Here is a 25,805-nt window from a genome sequence, read left to right as displayed (position 1 = left end):
TTTGATAGTCTGGTCTATTCCATACTTTTTAGTTTCACTGTGTAGCTTCTGGCAATGAATTCCTCCATTTCTCTAGCTCCTGTGGTCTTAAAGAAATAACATTCTGTGAGTACTCACAAGTGATACAGAGGCTTGCCTTCAATGTCTTTCAGCGAAGTTTCTAGTGTGGGTCGAAACCTTTCCTTTCCGTTTTCTTGAGGTATGTTTCTAAAACTGCCACTGTTGCACATGGACCACAACTTCAGTCAAAAGCTGAATGGTTTCCGTGAAAAGTTCGCTGGAGAGAAAATAACTTTTTACTTGCCAGGAATGAGTCAAAATGCTGACTGCTGAACTTCTAAAATCCAGAAAATGCAGACATCTTAAATAATTTTCCTCAAATGTTCCTAAATTATCTGAATATGAAAGGGAACAAATACTCAAAAGGGATCCAATGAAAATATGCCTCTTGTTGCAAAATAATAATACTGTTTTAGTAGCATAATACTATAAAAATATAAAAATTCAGACAGTAATATGTTTGCTATAAGCAATGAACAAGTCAGTTACTGGAGTAATCAAGGTCTATTTTTTTAAAGAGATTATTTACTTTATGCAAGATTTTATACCTCCAGACTGTAATTATACAATAATAGTAACTATAAACTTTTAAAAACAATTTGAATATGTCATTGAATATTTTTCCTAAAAGATGACTAATAAGAAAATAAATGCATGATGATAAAATGTCATTTCTCCTCTGTATATAGTACAATATTAAGTAGAATAACACAAATAAGTAGATTCCTCAGGCAAAATAAAATGTCTGTAGAAAAATATAGGCACTGAATATTGTTGTTATATGCACACATTCAGAGACATCTGAATGTCTTTGGTTTACCTAATATCAAGGTATTCAGAACTCCGCAGAATCCTAATGCACACTCCTATTAAACTGGCAGTAATGTTATCAAATATGAATGTTCCTATGGCCCAAATGAATATTTTTGTTTTTCAGTGTGTTTTGCTTGCTAAAAATAAGTGAAAATAAAACACAACAAATAATTGAGCCACAGCCCCAAGTTGTTCTGGTATGAGAAAGTTTGGATATAATGTGGGATCACATTTGGCCACTTCGGCAGTGATTGACAGGGTGTGTGTCTGAAAAAGAGCCCATGAACAGCATGGATTACTGATTTTGTTGTAATGCTGTTCTGCTGAAGATGCTCAGAGAAGCCATCATGGGCTACCTGCTGCTATGTAATTTTGTTTTATTTTGGCACATAGAAGTGAGAAGATTTCCATGGGACAAAAAGAGAGCTGCTACCTGACTGTGACTGACAGCACAAAACATTGAAACAATAATCCACTGAGATCATTTATGTAAAAAAAGGAACCCAGAGATATTCAGCCCCTGAGGCTTCTCTTGTAAGAGGCTATTATTATTTGTATTGATTTTAGTATGCAAGTTCTCTCTTTCCTTCACTCTCCTGGCCCACAGTGCAAGCTATAAATAATAAACTAAAGAAGTCTCCGTGAAACCATCACTACCTTTGCAGCACATTAATTTTGTGCACCTCCAGTTATAAAACTAGGAAAACCATGGGGGAAATGGGCAGGTTGAATGAAGCCTTACCTCTGCAACCAAAGAAAGTACTTTCTAGCATTCTCAGCTGTCATGAAGACCTCCTTAGATGCTAGTAGCACAGTGCTACTTAAAGGAAACATGAAAATGTCCTTTTTTGATGCTAGTTCTGTTCTGACTGCTATGTTCATCAGGAACTTCTGTGTTATCTTGTACATCAGGCAATGTCATTAAGTATTGTGTTGCTAAATCCCAATATTGCCAAGACTACAATGCATCTTCAAAATTGAGACACTTGTACTCACTATTCTAGGACACAGGAATTAGCATCAATACACATGAGATTTTTCCGCTTTTTGTCTGCTTCTAATAATATTTGAGCAGAATTATAAGAATTAGAGATGGAAAACATCATAGCTGAAATATTGGCTTCCTTCATTTCCATTTGAATGTTATCATTAAGGATGATAAGGTTTCACTCTGACAATATAAGGTATCTAATCCATGCTTATTTCACCTTCCTGTATATTCCCTAGTTCTTTTCAATTCTGTTTTTAATGTGTAAAATGATATATCTATCACATCATAATTGAGAATTTCAGAGTTTTTGGTAGGTTTTAACGTAATCCAAGCATTAGATCTTTCTACTAAACATCTCCATTGAAATACAGAACCATGTATATGGTATAAAGGGTTATATTGATTGAGGCCATTTGTGGTGGGTTGACCTCAGCTAGCAGCTAAGCACCCATCAGCCACTTCCTCAGTCCCTCCCCAGATTTTATCATTGAGCATGGTACTGCATGGCATGGGCTATCCCTTCAGTCATTCTGGGTCAGTTGTCCCAGCTGTCCCCTCCCAGCTTCTGGTGCACCCCCAGCCTCCTTGCTGTGTTGCCACTGAGAAATGGAGAAGGTCTGGATGCTATGCAGGCACTGCTCAGCAATAGCTAAGATGTTTGTGTATTATCAATGCTGTTTCAGTCATAAATGTAAAAAAAAAAAAAAAAAAAAAAAGGCACAATATGGGCTGCTATGAAGAAAATTAACTCCATCCCAGTCAAACCCAGTATACCTTATACATATCAATCTTTTATTTATGAAAAAGCAAAGATATAACAAATGCACTTATGTGAAGCAAGCAATGACAATATAACCAACACAACATCCAGCTTCTGTCAAAGAAAGATCAAATAACTTTGTGAACGAAAAGCCTGCATGCAATATATTCCAGTGATCCTACAAGGAAGTTGTCAAAAACTGGTGAAGTAATGATGGAAAACTGATAATAAAATGCAGTTAAGTCTGGGAATAAAAGAGGATTTCTTCTGTTCCTGTTTTGACCAGAATAGATACAGAGTCCCGATAAGTTTTAGAAGTTGATCCTTCACTGATGCTTGCAAAATTGAGATGTATGAGAGAGAGCGGAAAAACTAAAAATTTCTACCCCACAAAAAATTCAAGTATTGAATGTAGGGATTGTTTACTTGTCATGGAGCTAGCATGTCTTTGTTGCCATACTTTCTGTCTTTGCTGTCTGGCATGTACATGTGTGATCTTTTTTATTTCTGTCAGGAACTTGTGATAAAGAACATTCAGTGTGAGCACGTGTTGAATCCTGGAGATACTGCTGAAAACATTCAGTAATTTTTCTGATAGTAAAAATTTTTCTGATAGTAGTGTAGCAACTATGTGGTGTTAGAAATGTGGAAATAAACTGAACAACTGAATAATCAGAAATGCTTTTGAAATGTGCTGGCTAGGTGGATCTAGAAAGATGTTGGGGATCAAATTCATCCTTTTCAGTGTCTTCTTAGTGATATTATCATTCAGGTGAAATATTAAAGTTACAAGGAGAAGTTGCCACAATAGGGACCTGGCTGAAAAATGAATGTAGCTTATTTTTTAGTCTGTTCCAGTTGGTTGGTTTGTATAGTCCTTTACTTTCCTGCTGTAGTTAGGGATAACCCTCCAAAGTGTGCGATTAAGACTTTCTTTTACAGTGATTTTCTATACTAAAACACCTGAATGAATATATTTTAATCCTTTTTATTTTGACAATGTGTGTTAGGTATAACTATAGCATGATAAGTCATTTGACTTACAGGCTACCTCAAAAAATTTTCACAAAATCCTCATGACCATAGAAAAGCAAAGATGTATCGAGCACCAATGGGCTGACTTAACTGGTTGCAGTGCATTTGAAATGTGATGTAGGATGATTTAATCAACCTATGACACTAATGGAGTTAAGCACTCTGTCCACTAGAAAATGGTATCATCTTTCATTGAGTTCCTAAGTGCCTGTTTATGGCACTTTTGAAGGTGCTGTATTGCTGATCATACATTGCCATCCATCGTTGAGACTATAGAAATGAAAACAGCTACTGCAAAGCAAGAGACATGTCAGATGCCATGAAGTAAACATAATTTCAGGGATGATAGATATTAACTGTTTAAATAAAAATCCCTAATCTGTGAAGTGTCAAGTATTCATACTGAAATGACAAAACTGGAATTGAGATACATTGTTTCTTTAAATTTTAATACCAATTATCAGTGCTTTCTCCCAATGTTTTATTAGATGGCGAGCTGCCTTGGCCAAACTGTGCTTGAAATTATGGAATTGGACAAATATGTAACGTAGTAGTAAGATCTCTCTCATCACTCCACTTGCAACAGGTCAGGTATCTGCATCTGTCTGGGCTATAATGCCATTATGAGGAACCAAATGCACCGAATCTTTGCTGTGTTTCACTATCATTTCACTCATCCAGTGAGAGGTCTGTGAAACTTACTGTGCAAGAGTCCGTAAAATAATTAGGATACAAATTGCAAGCAAATGTCCTTTTGCAAGCACTTTTGGGGAAATTTACATTAACATCTCTTAGGCAAGTAACTTACCTTTGCTGTGCCCTAGTATTGTTTTGCATTAGTAGCAAAAGCAACTCCAAGAGAGAGCTGTTTTTGAAACACGCATAGCAAACTGATGTTACCAAGAAATGCAGAGTTCGAGTGCTTATTTTCTGATAACCTGGAGACAAAAGAAAAGTGCCTAGAAAGGCAGCTGAGTGGGGGCTGTGGTAGCGCTAGACATGTGCAATTGCATAGTGCTAAAAGCTTGGAAAGCATTTGCCAGAAACATTCCAAGGTCACAAGAATATGTGTTAGTGATTCAGAAAACAAAACAAAAGAAAACAAAACCAAAGAACGCAAAACAAAAAAGCACAAACAAAAATACAGCCAAACAGATCAGAATGTAAATGTCTAAACACTGCCTAAATAGCACATACAACACCTGACTTTTTTCTTGGAGATCGTTCAAGATTCTGATTTTCTCTCCTAACTCCTGCTTACGATTTTCAAATCAAGAGCTGTTGCTTTGTTTCAGATTTGCAGAAGTCACTGTACCTTCGTCCAGATGCTTGAAATTTTATTTCTGGGCATACTGAGACGTACCTCAGAATTGCTTGCGATAAGCAGGTCAGCACAGGTATATCATGCCTAAATCTAATTCAGATCGCTCTGTGCCTATGTTAATATTAACTGAATAGCTTAATCAATTGAACATTAATTGAATAACAAGAGAGTGCTCATCTGAAACCTCTCTGCTTCTGAATAATTCAGCCAGAAAGGTAGGTTACTCTCCTGTGAGGTATGAAATATCTCATCAGATGAAGAAGCAGCTCTAGCTTTTCACCTTTGGAAGTGATGAATGATGTTGGGGACTGTGCTATCCCCATAATTTTTTTCTGATCACATTTCGAAAGAAAAATCTGGTTTCTCACTCTCTTTATGAAGGAAAGCACAAAGATCTACCACTAGGTCAGCTAATTCCCAGAGGTGAGTAGGATTTGAGCTGAACTTACAGTGCTTCCTAGTGGCTGCCTTGGACTCATCATTTTGTCTTGATCCTGTAACTCTTTTCCTGCTGCTGTAAAGGCCAGGATATACTCAGCACTCTTATGAATATATTTCAGAGAGGCCATAGGCCACTCTATATAAAACAGGGGCAAACAAAAACACTTGTCTCTCATATTCTCATCAGTGACCCAGCATTTAAACAAAAGATTCCCTCAGAAAAGTAGCAGAGCCAAAATCACGTACCAAGTTTCTAAAATACTTCTGTTTAAAGTTATTGATTTGGTTATTTTCTGTGAAATGTAGTGATATTCCAACAGTTGTGTTCATGAAGAGGAGAGCTGTCAACTAAAAACGCAACACGGATTTTGGGCAATAAGTTCAAAACAGAAAATCAGGGGAAGGAAATTATTCAGATTCTATTTAGCACCTAATACCTGTGGGAAGAACTTGACCATTTCACGGACAAGCCAAAACTGGAAGGGGAAAAGAGGTGAAATCTGTTTTATAACTTATCTGTCACACCTTGTTCATTCTGCTCTAGCTCAGTACTGCTATCGGGGAGAAGAAACATGAAATAACTTCCACATTAATGCACTCTCAGAAGAGAAGTGTTTCCAGATATGTATGTAGTGCTGTACTACTGCTGTATTTTTGAAGTAGCAATATGCTAGGTCACTGTCTTGATTAGCTGGGTTCCTGTTCCAGACAGTGTGTGGCATATTATGTATCTCATTCTGTTATTTCAGATGACAAAGCCTAATTTAATTGTAACTGCCCCCGGGATTTATGGGGAAGTAGAAGCTCAGTTTTTAAAAACTTTAATATGGTTGCTGTAAAACTTAATTGTACTGTCTGGCTCTTTTAGTGGTAAATTCTAATTAATCTAAAGTGTGGAAAGGAAATGGAAGACTAATTTTTAAAAAAATTACTTCCTTTTGTTCCTGTCTTCTTCTTAATCTGAATATAACCTAATGAGGCAATGTTAGTTCAATGCTTAGCCTGACCATTCTTTGCCAGTGGTTAATATAACAACTGATTTTATTCTTGTAACTATTTTATGTGCACTGTAACATTGCTGAGACTATTGATTTGGTCAATAACCACTTATTCATGTCCAAACTAACCCTAATTGGATGGACATAAAATAAAGCGTAATACAATAATTATTTGATTATCTATAAGAAGAGCTAAAAATGTGAACTGAAGTTTCTGTCTTCCTTTGGGAAAGTACCGTCTGCACAACTGTCTTTGTCTGAAGTGTCTGGCATTTGCTGAAACTGGGAAGGAAGAAGGTATGGAGGGATAATTGGTCTCTTGTTGTAGTTCATTTGTGATCTTAGATACTCCTGCAAGCAAACAAAATTGCTTCCTATCTAATGAACATAATTTAACTACACAATAGTTGTACAAAGTTCCCTCAGTCTCTGGACTGCATTGTGACTCCCAGAACTCAGACAGGCACATGTATCTAGGACATGTTGATTTTTCACCTGTATTGGCTACAGCGAGTCAGCATGAAAATTACCTAATGGAATCAATGGGATTGCTCTAAACTTGATATTCTGGGGAATGTGACCTACTTACCTCCCCCGTAGTAAACTCCTTATGGTCAAATTTTCTTAAGATTTCAAGGGTGGGCACTGTGGAACTAACTAGGAGGTAATAAACAACTGGCCCTTCACTAGCTATAAGATATTTAATCAGAAATACAATTATGTATTTATGCTGCTTGCAGCAGCCCTAGATATGTTGTCATCCCAGAGATGACTGACACTTTCTGCCAAAAGAAAGAGAAAAAAAATTCAATTTGTTCCTATCCCTGTCTCCTATTCAAGGTGAAAGAGGTGAAAGGATGAAAGATCTCATTACTTCCGAACTATCTTTCTTAGCCATACAGAGGGTAGAGAACAAAAATATTTTCTCTTTCTCTCTCTGAAGGGAAAGGAATGAAACTGTGTTTTTCCATACAGACTTTAATCTCTGGTACTGCAGTGCACATGGCAATATTTGAAACAGGAATAATGGAATCAAATAAGAGATCAGCGACGCCGAAACCCAGTGTTTGGGCCTCTGGGCAAGGCGTTTCCTCACATTTGAAAGGGATTCAGTGTGTGTGCAAGGTAGATGACACCAGCGTGGGGAGTGCTGTTAGCGGTGATTGTTTGAGGATTTGGAGGGTATAAAACCAGTCAGCAGGCTTTGGAAAGCAATGTAGTTTTAACAGCTTTTTGAGGTCAGGTCTGCTTTCGCTGCTGTCTTTGGTCATGAACTGAATTGCGCCTGTACCCATCTCTCTCTGTGATCCCTTCTGTAACCGCCTCCGCACTCTCCACAGGGTGCAGCTGCCTGTGAAGGTCTGGCTTGGATATGGCTCAGCTTCATAACCTTGCCTCAGACCTCCGGGGAAGCTGCTAAGTTGAGAGGAAGTCGGCAGAGTAGAGGTATGCAAGATAAGAAAGGTAAAACTGTAGACAGAGTAGGATCGTTGGGACTGGATCATTAGTAGCTCAAGGTTTCAAGAGGAAAAACATCAGCATGAAATGGTATAAAATCCTGGAGGAAAAAAAGAGTCGGTGAAAAAGGATCTGGTTCAGGGGCAGTGGAGGCTGGCCCTTCTCATCCTGGCTGGTGCCTGCCTGGCCAGCAGAGACTGTGGGTGTCTTATCAAGCCAGAGTGCATATTAGCACTTGGTCTAGTAGCTTTTTAAATCATTGATATCTCTGTGTGCATCAGCCAATAAATAACTGCTTTCTACTTTTAAGCTATATATATCTTGCTGGCAGAGGCTCTTTGTGCAGGGCTAGAAATGACTGAAAAATGACCCAAGGAGGGTAAGTAACACACATAGGCAAAATATTCCTCCTATGAAAGAAGAGATTAGTGTACACGGCAAGAAACTTCTGTATTTAGAGCAGAACATTTGCTGTACCCTCAGATTATTGCTTTTCCCTACGATGATTTCATTTCCCTACTGATGCTGGAAGTGAAGCTATTGGAGTGACTGATGTGTGTAATCTGTGACTGGATAGTTCTGCTGTATATACATGCACTTACATATGGTCACTTAACAACTGAAGCACCAAAAATACCTACGATACATCAAAGTAATACTGAACACTGGCTAATATAAACCTATAACAGGAAGGAAGTTCAGAGCTGAAATCAAAATTTCAGTTTTAGTGAGCTTGCTGTACCTAGGTATTGCCATACTTCACCTAAGTGAGTATCACTCTAGAAGAGTTTATGATGTAGTGTTAGGTAAGACAGGCTTTTCCATTTCAGCCCTAAATTGCTTAGTTCACCAGAAATGCATGTAAAAGTTTTTTTTCTGCTTAATTAAGACCTAGGAAACAGGTATCAAGAAATATTGATGAAATACAAAGAAATGCAAATTTCCTTAAGTAAACTCAAAGAGAGAAATTCTGTTACCACTCATGACTCCATTAACAGTGACATTGTAGAGGTATAACCTCACTGAAATTTATGTCACAGTATACAAAGCATATTTTTACCATCTATAGGAATGCATTATCTTTTGATGTCTTTTAAGACTCTCTAACAGAGGATTTCTCTAAAGCCATACACAGCCTTATCTCAAAAGCAACTTTGATTTTTTTTTTTTTAACCCAAATTAAAATACTCTAAAGAGGGAAATTGCTCGGAATTTTCTTAGCTTATTAAATTGGATCATATTTAGTTATTTTAAGATAGGCAGTTAGAACTACACAAACTATTATGGAGATAAATTTAGATTACACATTTTAGGAGAACTATTGTAATTTTAGCAGTTCTAACCAGGCCGTAACCCCAATGCCCTAGGGCTAGAATTTTATCTTAAATTCTAGAAGGCAATGTAGATAAAATGTCTTACAAAAATATGTACTGAAGTCTTTCTGCTCTCCGAGCTAAGTCAGTTTAGAATTAATTAAACAGCCCATTGAAAATGTTTTTTTTGGAAACCAGCCAGGCTGATTTGGACCTGTAAGAGAACTTCTCCCAGTGCTCATTCCAGTTATGGGTGCTCCAGAACCTTCTCAGCTTAACACAAGTATTCCAGCAGCTAAAGGCCTTAAGAAATGACCCATGATTTTCCACTCTCTGACTGGAAATTAAAGGCAATTTGTGGGTTTGCACTCTAAAATGTATCTTACATAAAGTGCCAAACAACAACATAAAACATTATTCAGTTTTCTTATTTGTTATCCAAATGACATAAAGATAAGTTATCTGTATTGTGCCCGAATGGAGCAAATATTTGTGGGTTGAATTATTTTCAGAAACTGATGTATCAAATTAATCTAAAACCTAAAAAAAAAAAAAAATAAATTTTACTGATGTCCATGAGTGCAGCTGCTGTCTTAATGAGAGCAGACTATGACTTAAAGCTACTGTATCTTCCAAGTCTTGTTTTTTCATTAGGAACTGATGGGTATAGGCTGTTTACATAATGATTACTGAGATGTTGATTACTGTTAGTACCGTACTTTCCCTCCTATTTTTAAGTGGCACTGTTTTAACAACTGTGTAAGTCTCGCAGGCTCTTCCAGCAGTAGACAAGCATTCTGTTGCCAAGCAACATTCAGTCCACATTTTGAAGGATTTCTCTCATTTGACAGTCATCACTCATTTTCATATTCACACTGAGGTGACCTTAACTTTTATATTTAAAATACTACCGGTTATCAATGGCATTGATTGGCACACACTGCACTGAAGATGCTAGAAACGATATATTTGCTGAAAGCAGAAAGGGCGTGAGTGAAGTTCCACTTCGTGTCATATCAAAGCTCCTTGTCAGCTTTTCCATTTTCATGAATCTTAAGTTACTGATATTTCACCTGGTTAGATTTCCTAAAAATACTTTTAACATTTGAGACCTGAAAGGATTTTAGATACCAACCGTACTGGGTGTTGTGCTTTCAAAAGAAATGGACACACTAATAGTCAATCTTTCATTGAAGTAAAACGAGCAAATGTATGCTTCGTGCTACAGAATGCATGATGGACTTAAAACAAACAAACAAACAACAACAACAACAACAAAAAAAAACACCTATCAAAATGGAAATGTGAAAATCACGGCATGAAATTCTACACACCCTGTGTAGGATTTGGAAAAGTTTCAGCATACTTGCTTTAAAGCTACAGTGTTGTGTCAGAGCCTTTTGACAAGAGAACACGGACAATAATTTTGACTAACACAACGTCGCTTGTCAAAAGAAGCACAATCCTGGAATTCTGAGAAGATCAATAGAACAACGCATGATTGGGTGATGTGGATAGAGACATACCGATCTCATAGCTGACCTCTGGTGTCACTGCAGACCTTGCTTGAAGTGGGAGGCTGAAACAGAGGCCTCCTGAGGGCCCTTCCAATCTGAACAAAAATGGCCTTTTTATATATATATATTATTTATCTATATCTTTTTTAACATTTTTATTTTAACATAAACTTTGGTGACTAAAACCATAGACCAAATATTCTAATCATATTCTTAAAAATGTCTGCAGAAGTACATACACATTCTGTTGGAGAAGACAAGAAGGAACAGAATAAGGTGACATTTTCTCCTTCCTAGTGAAGTGTTATTCCGTCCAAGTTTTCAGTATTTGCAGAAAGTGGTGAGAAGGCTGTGTGGTAGGTAATGCATAGGTATTGCATTCATCTAGCTGTTTCCCCTGTGTTATGAAGGAACCTGTTTTCCACCTGACCAGTAACTGTAACCTCCTGGCCATTCCTCAATTATAGAAGTAAATTTATAATTTATATTACAGCTGCCATGAGCCATTTTGTGTTCCTTTGTTTTCAGGTGTTTCAGACATCATAATTGGTAGGCCATTAAAAATAAAATAAATAAACCTATTATTCTATTATCGCGGGAGATAATTGGATCTACTAATATCAACACAGATTTCCCAGTATAATTTTTTAAAAAAATTGTCCCACTTCATGATTCTTCCAGAACCTGGCAGTAGATTACATGACTCTGATGATTAGTAAAATGAGTGGGAAGGAGACTGAAAGGAAACAGCTTCATCTTTAGAGAAAGATGCCATCTGGATCATTTTTCTATAAAGAGAATGACTAGAATAAAAGTCTGAAATGAAAATAGTGATTTTTCTAAGCAGTCCTACAGTACCTGTGGAGCTGGATATCTACACAATTAAAACTAAACAATGCCTTCTTGTTGAAAATCAGCAGCAGCAGTGTGTCCAATCAGAAACAAAATAAAACACTATTTAATGTTCAGATAGATTTTTTTTCTCCTTTTTGCAGGTAGGGTTAATTGGGTTCATGACATTATCTGAAGGATGGAAACAACTTTGCTCAATTTATGTTTTGTTAGCACAGGAAATCTTTCTGAACATATTAATGGGGATAGGTCTGTTGTATATAAAGAAAAGTCTAGTAAAATGAACAATGGACTAAATCTGTGTATGTAAAATGAAGACAATGAGCTAAAAAATTCAGCTGTTATTGTTGGTTTAGACCATGTAGAGGCTAAGGAAACTGATCTACCAGCCTAGCAATAGGTCCTACAAACTGAACTATAAGAAAGCTACTGTAAAAGGGGCTTTACTTACGTTTGACTTTGGAAATATGAAAATCTTCAATAATCTTCAGAAAAGCTTTGTTTCTTTGGTGTAAAAGTCAAAATTTTTAATTTGTTTTGGAGAAACCCAAACTAAAAACTACAATGGAAAAAAAGAAACTAAATTGAAAACTAAACTAAACAAACTAAAAAATACAATTCCTCCACCTCCCTATTCTCAACTTGTCTAACTGTGTAAAGGTCTAACTCTGTAGATTCAGGTTTAGTTCAATTATCTGTACAGAATAAATTTAATATCACTTATTGAAAGATGTAGAGATATAAAGGTTAGTATTGAAGAACTGCAGAGAAGGTGATGAAGTTTTAGAGCTTAGTAAAACAAAAGAAGACTTAGAATGACTGTGGGAGAAATTCCTTCTGGACAGGACAAAGAAATGAAAAAGGTGTTTGAAAGGAATTTGCTAGACAAGAAGAGAAAAATGCTGACATTCGAATTTTCTAGAATATGGGCAGGCACACTAATATAATTTTCTAGGGATATCATGGTCCACCAAGAGGCACTCTAAACACTCATTTACATGCTTAACATTTTACACAAGAACTTTATAAAGTTCAATATGTACATATAAGACTGCACATCTTCAGTGCATGTATACTGTGTACCATCAAATACATATGATTAGTGCATACATGCAAGCCAACATACTGACTTCTGTAGAATTAGCACTGAAAATAAGTAAGTACAGCTGAAAATAAACCTGCTGCTAATTCAGCAGGTTTTTTTTTTTAGTGGTTTACTTTTTTTCAAATTAAGATTGAGAGAAATAGTCCAAGATTAGTTTTAGAAACTGAAGTACAATGAAACTGAAAATCTAAATACAAAGGCTTCATAGACTGTGTTAATTCCTTTTTCCATATGTCGAGTCTATACCTAGAAAAAGGATTCTGGCAAGATATACCTTCAAGCATTTTGACAGTCCTCTAAGACTGTCAGGGTGTAGTGAGGGCTGGCTGCTCTGTAAGGAAGGTGGGCCGGGAGCTGTGGATGACACAGACCCCAACAGTGGTAGACCAGGCCCAGGGAGCATCCATGAAGCCCAGCCATGTGCAAACGGATAGGGCCAAAAGGCAGCGCTGGAGACAAGGATATGATTTATGTCTCACAGATACATCCAGGAGACAAGCTACCCACAGTGAAGGGCTGAAGTCCACTCAAGAGGCAGGGCCAGGGATAGCCCTCACCTGGTTTGAGCTGCAGTGGGGTACTGGGCACATGGACAGAGGGCAGAGTGCCGGGACGGCAAGTGTGATGGGGCACGTGAGGCTATACAAAAGGTGGCATGAATATTAAACCAAAACAAGCCTTCACATTCTTTAAAGGTTCCTTTATAAATGCCAGATGTTAAGACAGTCTATTGTTACCAGTTTATTCTGCAGTTTCTGTATGCAGTACTCTTTTCCTGATATAATTAATCTTGAATTTCATCTGTTGGTCTACAATTTTGCTATATATTCAAGTTTTCAGGTTCCCATTCCGATATGTCTCAGGATATTTTGAAAGGTCGGATTATTTTAAGAGTCTTCCAGAGACAGTTTTACAGAGGAATCATAATTACTGAATTTCTGCTGCACTGAGAAATTTCAGGTTTGGGGTTCAGATAGTGAAGATGTCATCTGTGTATTTTACACACAGAATAATTCTGGTACTCAAGTATATGGAATTATCCAGGGAACTCATGAAGATATTGTCATACTATGAATCCCTCTTGGTGTTCACACCTGTGGTTCTATGTTTAGATAAAATATTGCTTGCAGATGGCTCATTTGTGCATTAATTTTGGAGTAGAGGATTGAGTATGTTTGCATTGAAAATCTGAAGGTTGACCTTCTGTACATATTTGAGAGAGGTATGATAGGTATTTTGAGAATGCAGAATACTGGCCTATCCTGTTTTCTGTGACAAAGAAGTGGCTGCTAGAATTTTTTTAAAGAAGTAAAATTGATATACACCTATATGTCATCTATATACATCTCAGCCTTCTGTCTTTCCTATTTTCAGATTCTTGAGTGTTTTGTTGTTGTTTTGTTTTTGTTTTTGTTTTTCTTGTTTAAACAATTCATGTAATTCAGGATGACCAATCAGACTACAAATCACTTCTGGCCTTATACAGAGATTTTGATTTGAAAAAGAAAATTAATTGAAAAAAAAATACGATTTAAACTGACCAATATTACCATACTTGATGCTTCTGAAATGATACTTTCATGCCATTGCCTTGGTATACTATAAGAAGAACTTCACAGAATGGCTTTTGATGTATTCCGGTAGTGGAGAGAAGCTTAATTAAGTTTGAAGACTAAGGAGCATCTGCTGTAGGTCATAGAAATAGAAATATTTCTCTCAATGCCAACAGTAGATGAAAATAAGAAATAATTGCACTGTCCACAAAAAACATCTCAAAAAACCTCTTTGTAGTTTCTATAAAGTCATAAAGTAGCTCAAATTTCTTCCATAATGATGGTGGGTAGTCATTAAAAACGTTTCCTTACTATCTAGACACTTTAGAAGGTAGCTTTACTTGCCTACCTACAAAGACTGTGGGAAAGGTAAAAGCTGGTAGATTGCAAGCAGCTTTTTTATTTATCTACATTACTAAACCAGAATCTCAAACAATTTGAGTTTTACTAGCAACACTGAAGAGAAATGCTAGTAGGAACAGAAAAATTCACTGTGCATATAAACTACAGCTGGACTGAAATATACCAGCAGACCAGTTCTGGCTGCCAAACTTTGTTCTTTCTTCCCTTTCATAGTGTCTGTATGCCCATCTGGTGTTTCCATTACCAGTTTTCCCCCTTCTTGATCAAGGATTAACTAAAGAAATTGATACATTATGCAAAGAAGAAAAATGCAATAGAAAAGGTTTCATCATATCCCAACTTTTTTTTATATCTCAATTGTTATGCTAGACTAAACTGTCAATTTTCCAGCCTCTGTTTCTAGACTTTTTTTAGTTAGATGGGATTGAAGTACATGTTCCCTGCACATTTGTACAACATCCAAGACAGTGACATTGCCTTGAATCAGATGTGCATAACTCCATGCTAAGAACATTAACAGTTAATAATATGTATTACACTTCCTAGAGAAAATAGAGCTACATATGAAAACTTTTTTTTTTTTTTTTTTAAGCATTTAGAAATATATGAGCTTTTGGCAAATTTAGTTCTGGCTACTGATACATCAGTAAGATTGTCCTATATTCTACCTTTCCCTTTTATGTTGGATGAAATAAATTACAGCTAAATCACAAAAAAATAGTTTATCAGCATATGCACATATATCTCATTCTAGCTGACTAGGTTACTCTTTTAACAGATAATGCTTAAACAGCATCAGTTGTACTTGCAGCACAGACATAACAAACGACAATAAATGTACTACAGAAATTAAATGGATAGTTTTTTATCTGAAAGACGATGAAAGCATAATATGAAATCCTGTTTTGACAGTGGTTTGGCCTTTAGCAGAACTCAAAAATTATTGTTATTGATGCTGTTATGTATATTACCCTTCTACAGATTGATTTTTACTGCAGAACCTTTAACATAAAAGAGAAGAACAAATATATGTGTATATGGTTAAAAGCTAAACCCTTATATGAGTTCTTATCAGTATGGATAGTAAGAACATATTTTATGCACTTTTAAAGACACTAAAACATTTCTGTTTTAAAATTTCCCTTATGGCTCCACTCATAGAGGTTAAAGTCATATTCCTTAATCCTATTGTCTGAGGTCATTATACAGAATGTATCTCTGCATATCTTAGAAAGACATTTTGTGTTTACATATGCATGCCAGTACAGTAGATGATTTTGCAAGCTGTACAGTGATATTACAGTATTACAGGAAGGCCTGTTTGAGCCCTATGCAATGAAATTACAATAATTTGTAAAATAGAGGTACAATGGTATTTCACTCTCTCTCTTGGTAGGCCACCACGCTTGAAGGAGGCAGTAAATTCAGCAAATGCAGATGTGAAAACAGCATAGAAGGAAGCAGAGGAATGGAGAGAGAAGAAAAAGGGAAAAAAAGTGATCAATAGATACTGTATGTGAAGGAGAAAAGAGATGAGAACAGAGTGCTGCATGCATCACTCACCCAAGTTTTTTGTTTCCCTATTTAAGGTTGACAATCTTTGTTTTCAATTGAGCTTCTATTTCACACAGCTTTCTATTCACTGCCACAGTCCCTACAGAACAAATAAACAAGCAAAGAAACAAACAGAAAACACTCCAACCCCACCCTAAGAAATATATCCAAGAAACAGATAGATGGTTTGGGAATATAACTCAGTTCCCAAAAGATCCTGAAATGCAGAAAAAAAATAATGAACACTAGAAGATACCCATGAAATCTCTAAGTAAAGTCCACTTAAATATTAATTAAAGGAGTTGAACTCTGTTTTGTACTACGATTATGTACAGCATATTTTTCAGAATGAAATCAAGTTAAACATATATTTTAAAATAAATTATAATAATTTATAATATAGAGTAATATAATTATAATATACAGTATTTTAAAATCACCAGTCATTCTTTCACCTGGCCTATATTGCCTTTAAATAATATTGGTTTAAAAGGGAAAATGTCCCAATGGATTAAAAATTACCTCACTATTTTGCAAACACGGGTCAAATTGGTGGTGGAGAGACTGCAGTGGAAATACTTTTCTGGAAGAGTTCTGTTGTGATAATGGCAGTGTATCAATTATTTAGGAAACAGAAAAAATAGGTTTAGTCCTGTACAGTACAGAGATGGAGTATACAGTTCATAAAGTAAAAAGTAATGGCTCGTTCAGGCACTGGAAAAGTGATCGACCTTATATTTATGACAGTGCTAGGCCCAGGAGTAAATCAACGAGCACAATCCTTTAGATATGTGCTTACTTACATGCTAAAGTTTGTATTTGATCTATATGGTCATTGAAGCAATCATTTCTTACCCCTTTTTGGCCTTTCTCTCAAGTATAAAACAGAAGGATTACAATGAAAGGACAATTTATTTCTGCTATATGAAGGCAACTCTGTTAGTGCTTAATTGTGCTTGAGCCCATGTGTAGTTTCTGTTCAAACTTTAGCTGGAGGTCAAAAATTTTAAACTATCTGCTCCTTATTTCACAGGAATTTACAATAGAAGGGCTGAAGGGAACACTGAGGCCAAAGGACTTTGTCAAGCTGAGCAATTCTACCAAAAGTGTTATCATGAACCTGCTAAATTTACATGTGTTTTGTTTACATTGCAAAAGAGGTAAGTGAATTTAATTAGACAGAACATTCTGAAAAAAATCTGTTAAGAAGGATTGTTTAAACAAAGGTCTCACAAAGAATCTACAGCTTTACAATGAACATTTTTTATTTAACTTCTCTTTAATTTATGGTTTCTGTGCTGTGTATGTCAAAAGTGTTAATATTGTTATAAAAATAATTTCATCATTTCCTAGACTATGCAGTTAACATGGAAATATTTTATTATAATGAACCAACTGCTCTTAATCTTAAAATAGAACTCACAGCTTTTGGTGAATTATTGTGGAATTTAATTTGCCCTAATCTGCTATGGTGACAAATGCAATATAAATAAAAGCGTGAAGAAGAAAAATGTGCCAGTAAGTCAAAATAGTAAAAGTCAGGAGATGCAGGTTAAGATTTTCCAAAATTGGAACCTAAAGTTTAGCCCAGAACCCTTTAAGTACACACCCCAAAAATTGCCTGGGTGCTCAGTGGTTCTGAGCCTTCATTAAATTCCAGATAACTCAAGAAAGACCACAGTGTGCATAATTAGCTTGCAAAAGTCAAGTGACTTCTGTAGGCACCTGTGTATGAATGTAAAAGCTCACCTTTAGGTCCCAACCAAGAAAAAAAAAAAAAAGAAAAGAAAAAAAAAAGAAAGGAATGATTTATTTTCAGTTCTGTTGCACTGGATTTTTGTTTGTTTGTTTCCTGTTTTTTGTTCCAAACTCAAATTATTTGTTGCTCTGCTTGAAATCTAAGCCTCTGGGGATGAGTTTTTATGTGAGAATTTTATCTATCTCTTTCTCTCTCTCTTTTAAGAAAAAAAGTCTCTACACTCCATTGTTGTAGAGAGGAATCTTTGAAAAGAACTATTAGGAAACAACTGAAGGCCAAAATCCAGGGGAGCAAAAGCAAATAAAAAATAGCACTAAGAAATATAAACCACATGGTTTTAAACCCATTTCATGATGCTAGTGGTGCGAATTACTCCCCGTTTCTTAATATTTATCCTTGTTCACCCTGTGCTAGGGAAGTAATTTAACCTTTCCATACCTAACTTCTCTTTTGTATGTTGTAGCTGAAATAATAGTGTTTACTCATCTCTCAGGGTATTAGGAGATTTAATTTAAGAATACATGTGAAACACTTCATTAATCAGAGGGAAAGTAACGTGGAAGCATGGATCATTATCATTATTAATTAATTAAAGAATCTCCCAGGACACAAAAAGAATGATTATGGTTAGGTGAGTTGTTTTTAGAGTATACTGAGCTGTGACTTTGAAAATAATTTCTGGGCAACACTGGAATAAAATACATTAGACTTGGATCTATAACTGCAATGAAATGTTTAGTTTTTTTTTAAAAGATTCATTATTCCCTTTCTTCTTTTGAATTGATGTATAATTATTATGCAAATCTTGTATTTCTTTATGGGTAACCTTTGGTCTGGCATTTTAGCTAAATATTATGTAAGAGTATTGATAAAACACAATTGAATAGTAACAGAACTAATGACAGCAGTTACCACATACGTAAAATATTCTCTGAAGTCTGAATGTTTTTCAGATTATTTTGACAAAAAAAACACTCCATGATACCTTCTTCTGTTCTCAAATACATAATTAGATTAAAAGAGTTCAAACGTTTTCCAAGCTCACCACATTTTATTAATTAGGAGTCAGCGGGCTATTCTATAACGAATTGCTTTCCTATCTAAGTAATGTATTCACTAAATGATACTAAACAAAAAGCTCATTTTAAGGCCATTTTACCATCAACATTATCAACACTGTCCAGGAAAAAAAAATGTAAAGCGATCTCAATATCTTTTACTCTTTATGAAATCGCCTTTTGCTTGCTCAATAGTTACAAAACAAGTTCTGACACTGCTGAAGTAAATTATGATATTTTGCTGCTAGCTTCAATATCATCAACTTTCATGTGCCTTCAGCATTCTAGAGCAGCTCACAAGATACTGTGGCATACAGAAGTTCCATAAAAAAGAGAAAGATTAGAGAAGAACTATGTAGAGCCTCATCCTCTGAGTTTTGCCTGGATTTGCTGAAGTTAGCTCCTGAAGAGAGGAAAAGAGGGATGCTAAATACTGGACTAGGAAACTCTGGGATTAGATAAGAAATTATCTGAATATCCATGTACTCAAAAAAGCAGAAAGGTTGAGTAAATAAACCTTTTTATTTACCCTCTGCTTTTAAATCAATTTTTATTTGTTATCCCTCATGGTCATATTTTCAAGCTTGTTTTCAAGGTCCTAAGAGCTCCAGAGATTATTTTACAACAAATAATAAAAAAATAAAAGCAGAGCCCCTTATGTAATTCCAAAACCTGAGCATTTATTAAAAATTTAAAATACTGGGAAACCTGAAACAAAACACCCCAGTCTGTCACCTTTGCCCAGTTACACTAGTTCTCAGAATGATTCTCTTCAGCACAATCTAACTACCTGTATTGATAGACTGTATTTTTTCACCTCATAACAATTTATTGATTTTTGTTATTGTAATTGATGTGTTCAATTGATATGTTCAGTTTGTTTGTTTTTAAAGGAAGATAAAGATATTACATTTTACATCTTGCTCCTTGTACTACAGATAAATAAAATATAACACTGTGTTTTCTCTGAATCAGTTCACCATTGACAAATTTGAGCTGTTGTTTCTGTGTTTATGCAGTGGAAGAGCACTGGAAGCCTTGAAGGCAATATGTCATACTACTTGCATCACATCATCTAGGAGGCAACATCTGCTGACATGTCAGCAAGAACATTAAAGAATTTCAGACAATTAAAGAGAAGTGAAATAAGAAAAAGTAACTATGTATTACACTAGTTAACTTTCTAAAACAACTCCTTTTTGATACTTTCTGGGAAAATAAGAACAATTTCTGTATCAACCTTAGCTTTTGAAATGTATAAATAACTCAGCCTATCCTCTGTGCTGTTTCATTCTTTGATTGCAAAGATATTATAATGAAATTTGAAGGCATTACATCTGGAATCATGAGGAAATAGTTCTATTTATCTGATATAAGGCTACATACGGTTAACTTGTAGAATCCAGTGCGATCACTGCCTTCAAGAAAACCTATGGCTTTTCAAGAGAGACTTGCAATTCCTGAGAACAAACATACATGATCACAGAAAATCATGTATTGCCAGCTTTTGGGTAGATGCTGAGGTAAGCTTCATGATTCTTTTTCTTAAGTTTTCCCCCTTTCCTGTCAAAATCTTTGAAACAGTAATTTGAAACAAATGGGAGTCCTCCTTGGGATAAATTCATTTAAGCAACACAGAAAGAGAAACAAATAAGATTAGAAGAAAATTTAAATCTTTCAGAATGAAGATAGTGTGTGAACAGAACTGCATAAGGCAAAAAGTGATTTTTGTTTTTTAATTGTAGTACTGCATTGTAACAAGTAATGTTATGTATCTAAGCAAGTTGATTTAAAAACAAGAAACAGAAGAGTAGTACATGAGGTAGAACCAGTGTTTGCAAGTCTCCTGCTCATCACTGTACATGGTATTTGGAAGGGAAAATTAATGTCAGAAGGATGCTATTGTTCTCAGAAGTGGTCACCACTTGATAAATCACCTTTATCAAGTTCAGAGCCTTCTGAGCCCTTTATTTTCATTCTCATATTATCCTTCTATTTCAAATGATGACTTTTTATTTATTTTTGTTCAGCATGATTTACTTCACTTGATTTTAAATCTGAATTTCTTAGAACTTGCTAGATCACTCAGAATAACCTGCACAGTATCAAAACTCTGTTGTTGATCCCTGGTTTCATGTGTACTGTCCATTAAAATGATCATTTCCAAAGATTTAGTGACATCTTTCGTGACAACCTCGGACTGGGCATAGTGTGGGAAAATGCTAGCATAAAGTCTCTTTGAAAAGAGAACATGAACAGAAGGTGGCAAAACAAATCACCAACAACTTTGTGGATAATAGGTAAATTCTCTTTCAATTTCTGAAGATTAGGAAATGGTAAATTATATTTACCACACCACCTGCACAGACATACACCTGTCTATCTCTGAAGAACTTTAAGTTTTCTTCTCAGTTGTTAGTGTACGTGTTTGTCTCTACCCTGCAAAGGCAGAGAGGTATCAGCATGATGTAAAAGGAGGTTGCTTATATTGTTTTTATTCTTTTCCTTCTTATGAAGTTGTTTGTTGGAGTGTTATGGAGGATTGTAATATGCTGTAATAGGTTAAGGAATTCCAGTATGCTGAGGGATTAACATATGAGATAAATGTGTCAGTTTTCAGTTTGCCAAATCATTGAGTTTTGACTTTCTGTAGACACAGCTGAGCATTACTCATACCAGTTATTTTGAGCTGTTAAAGAAAATGATATTATAACTTTGCAAAAAATTTATAAATATTTTCATTGATTTTGATTCCGAATGAAAACAAATAGGACTATTTCTCCTAATGCAAGAATGTTTAAAGGATATTTTGGGTCAGTAAAAATGTCAATTCTTTTCAATTTATAGTTTTATATATTTTTTTAATATGGCAACTAAATAATTTGGTCTCATTAAAACTGTTGTGTTCCTGTTGAAATTATCCCTTTAGATGAAATACATTCTCTGGGGTGGAAGAAAAGTCTTCGCACTCAGGGCTGCAAATGTCCCTCTTTTTCCTTTTAAGGAAAATGATGTCTGATGCAAACATGACTCAAGAAACATAGAGAAACTGTATTTGTGCTTAATCTGGCCCAGGTATAGAAAGTACCAGCAGCTGCAAAACCGTGAATAGCAGCCATAAATTATCTGGCTCACTCTCAAGTGGAAAAAAACAGGAGACTTCTTCAGCAAAAGTGTTATCTGAAATAAGCAATCTCTCACTGCTTAGTAGCGTAAATTAAAGTTAGTTGAAAATAAATAAAATAAGCATTTTCAAAAATGGGCCGGATAAAGGACAAGATATATTTTCCATTCTTTATTTTCCTTGACTTCATGCTAATTAGGTGAAAGAACCAAACAATTTTAGGTTTTACAGGGAAAATATCCACTTTGTACTACTCTAAATGTTAAAACCATTTATTGAATGAACTTCCCAAACCCAGTGATTTTTGTTGTATAGAGCTGTAAGAGTGATATTTAAAATGAGTGAATATGGTCAGTGTATTAAAAAAAAATCAGGCATTTTAAGTAGCAGTGTAGCAAGATTAAAGGCCAACCTTTTAGATATAATTGCACTTGAAAGACTGCCAATTAAGTTAAGAATTGCAACGACAGTGGTTATTGCACTTTTCTAGATCTGAAAAGAGCAGTAGATGGTGGGGGGTGGGGAAACTGCATTCTTTAAGACAATGACCCCAGGGAGTGAAATTTGCAGACGCTGTGCATTAAAACAAGCTAGTGATGCTAACATCCTTCTGAGATTTCTTGCCAGAAATGTAAGTGGGTGTAACACAAAGGTACTTTAGCACAGCCTCTTTTCTTTCCTGGATTATGTGAAGAGTTGAGGGATGTTGCAGCTTCCCATTGAGCTACTCCTTTCAGTCACAGGTTCCCACCTGTAGGGATGGTGTGATGGGGACATTGCAGTACCCTTGCAATACTGCTGCCATACCTCAGGGCATCTACAGTTGTTTTGCTCCTCAGTACCCTGTTGCAACCTAACCAACCAAAAATAAAAGGTGACCAACCAACCAACCAAAGATAAATTTATGACAATAGAATGCTTGTTTATAAGGAGGAGGCTAGAATGGCAGCTACACAGGCATAACATAGTACACACAGGTATAAGCAGCTATGCAGACCTTTCAAAAGCCAGTGATACTGTGAAGGAAAAACCTCTCCCAGTTCCACAAACATACTCTTTGTCCCAGTAAATCTGCCTGTAACACAGACAACACCTAATAATCTACCAAAGGTTTCAACATTAGCATTTCAGAATAATGAATCTTGCTGATAACCTACAATTCTTTCCATTGAAATTATGAGAATTTAATTGATAGCTTGGGGTTTCCGTGCTCCATATTCCATAATGTAATTCATCTATATTCGTTGGCCCCTTGGAACACATACCTGCTAGCCAACATTCTTATTAAGAATGACTAAATATCACCAGTGCTTCATACCCATTTATGTTACTATCAGGCGACCTGCTTAATGCAGTAGTAAATAAGGAAAGCTAGTAGCTATAAAACTGCAGGGCAAATCCTCAAGGACAACATTACCTTTGACAAACTGGCAAAATACTTAAAAATCTTGAAAAACTGTAGTCGGAAATCTGTAAAAATGAAGTTTTCAGTTTCAATGTTATTATAAAAATATATTTTCTTTCTGTATTGCATGAATTTTTTTCCCTTTGTATTCCTCTGTACTCTTTAAAGTGACATTTAGCTAATGTAGCAAGAAGCCACAGCTGTTTGGGAGGTTTGGCAGATCACAGCCCACAATGTTTTAAACATATAAAAATTAAAGACTGAGGATGAGACGTGATATGCTGGGTCACCAGGTATTGTTCTTGGAATGTTCCAGAGAATTGCTTCCTTGATGATTAGAGATTTTTTTCTTCACTTCTAGCATAAATTTATTCTTAGTTAGTGCTTACACATTTGTTTTCATGTCAACAATATGCTTTGTCTTCTATAGCTCTTTTTCCTCCTAAGCAGTCACTCAGTGATGTATTTTTAAAAGCCCCTCTCAGTCTGAATTTTGCTAAAAACAAAGAAATAAAGAAACAAGGAAACAAAAACAAACAAACAAACAAACAAAAGCCTCACAGACTCTTCAGGCCTCATAAGGTTTTTCATTCATTTGATGGAAAATGTAAACTATCTTTATTTCTGCCTGTTACTGTTTTTTTCTTTAATACATGCAAATTAGTTGTCTTCTTTAAAAGCAGTCAGAAGATACACATACATATAAAAAGTTGTCTGTTTTCATAAGCTTTTTCATACTGAGGTGCATATAGAATAAGCCACTGGGATAAAGACTGTAACATGACAATGAAGACTTTAATGGACAGTTATCAGTACACATGCATATATAGTATGTGACAAACAATTGCAACAGAAATGGGATTTAAAAATGTTTTACATTCTCAGATCACAGAATCACAGAATCGTCTAGGTTGGAAGAGACCTCCAAGATCACCTAATCCAACCTCTGACCTAACACTAACAAGTCCTCCACTAAACCATATCACTAAGTTCAACATCTAAACATCTCTTAAAGACCTCCAGGGATGGTGACTCAACCACTTCCCTGGGCAGCCCGTTCCAATGCCTAACAACCCTTTCAGTAAAGAAGTTCTTCCTAATATCCAACCTAAACCTCCCCTGGCGCAGCTTTAGCCCATTCCCCCTTGTCCTGTCACCAGGCACGTGGGAGAATAGACCAATCCCTACCTTGCTACAGCCTCCTTTAAGGTACCTGTAGACAGCGATAAGGTCGCCCCTGAGCCTCCTCTTCTCCAGGCTGAACAATCCCAGCTCCCTCAGCCGCTCCTCGTAAGACTTTTTCTCCAGACGCCTCACCAGCTTTGTCGCCCTTCTCAAGCACTCTCGCAAGCACTCAAGACTCTCTCAAGCACCTCGACGTCCTTCTTGTAGTGAGGGGCCCAAAACTGAACACAGTACTCAAGGTGCGGCCTCACCAGAGCCGAGTACAGGGGGACAATCACTTCCCTAGACCCGCTGGCCACACTGCTTCTTATGCAAGCCAGGATGCTGTTGGCCTTCTTGGCCACCTGAGCACACTGCTGGCTCATATTCAGCCGACTATCAACCAATACTCCCAGGTCCTTCTTGGCCAGGCAGCTTTCCAACCACTCATCTCCCAGCCTGTAGCGCTGCTTGGGGTTGTTGCACCCCAGGTGCAGGACCCGGCACTTGGCCTTGTTGAACTTCATACAGTTGACCTCAGCCCATCAGTCCAGCCTATCCAGATCCTCCTGCAGAGCCTTCCTGCCCTCGAGCAGATCGACACACGCACCTAACTTGGTGTCATCTGCAAACTTACTGAGGGTGCACTCGATCCCCTCATCCAGGTCATCGATAAAGATATTAAAGAGGACCGGCCCCAGTCCTGAGCCCTGGGGGTCTCCACTAGTGACCGGCCTCCAACTGGATTCAACTTCATTCACAACTCTTTGGGACCGGCTATCCAGCCAGTTTTTAACCCAACGAAGCGTACGCCAGTCCAAGCCATGAGCAGCCAGTTTCTTGATGAGTATGTTGTGGGAAATGGTATCAAAAGCCTTACTGAAGCCAAGGTAGACCACATCCACAGCCTTTCCCTCATCCACTAAGCGTGTCACTTTGTCATAGAAGGAGATCAAGTTCACCAAGCAGGACCTGCCTTTCATAAACCCATGCTGACTGGGCCTGATCGCCTGGTTGCCCTGTAAGTGCCGCATGATGACACTCAAGATAATCTGCTCCATGAGCTTCCCTGGCACTGAGGTCAAGCTAACAGGCCTATAGTTCCTTGGGTCTACCCTCCGGCCCTTCTTGTAGATGGGCGTCACATTTGCTAGCTGC

General features: G+C 36.5%; 1 protein-coding gene across 1 annotated transcript in view; it reads right to left on the bottom strand.

Moving 5' to 3' along the window:
• The window catches only part of LOC106035227 (uncharacterized), a 143,678-nt gene that overhangs the window by 114,711 nt on the left and 3,162 nt on the right, over positions 1-25,805 (bottom strand). The window contains exon 2 of the transcript XR_010831204.1: positions 118-277. The gene's annotated coding sequence lies outside the window, so the exon portion shown is untranslated. The remainder of the gene's footprint in view (positions 1-117; positions 278-25,805) is intronic.

The sequence above is a fragment of the Anser cygnoides genome, chromosome 4 (assembly GCF_040182565.1).
Source record: "Anser cygnoides isolate HZ-2024a breed goose chromosome 4, Taihu_goose_T2T_genome, whole genome shotgun sequence".
In the NCBI taxonomy this organism is placed as follows: domain Eukaryota; kingdom Metazoa; phylum Chordata; class Aves; order Anseriformes; family Anatidae; genus Anser; species Anser cygnoides.
The sequence above is the reverse complement of the archived record's forward strand: the minus strand, read 5'-3'. Positions and strand labels throughout refer to the sequence as shown.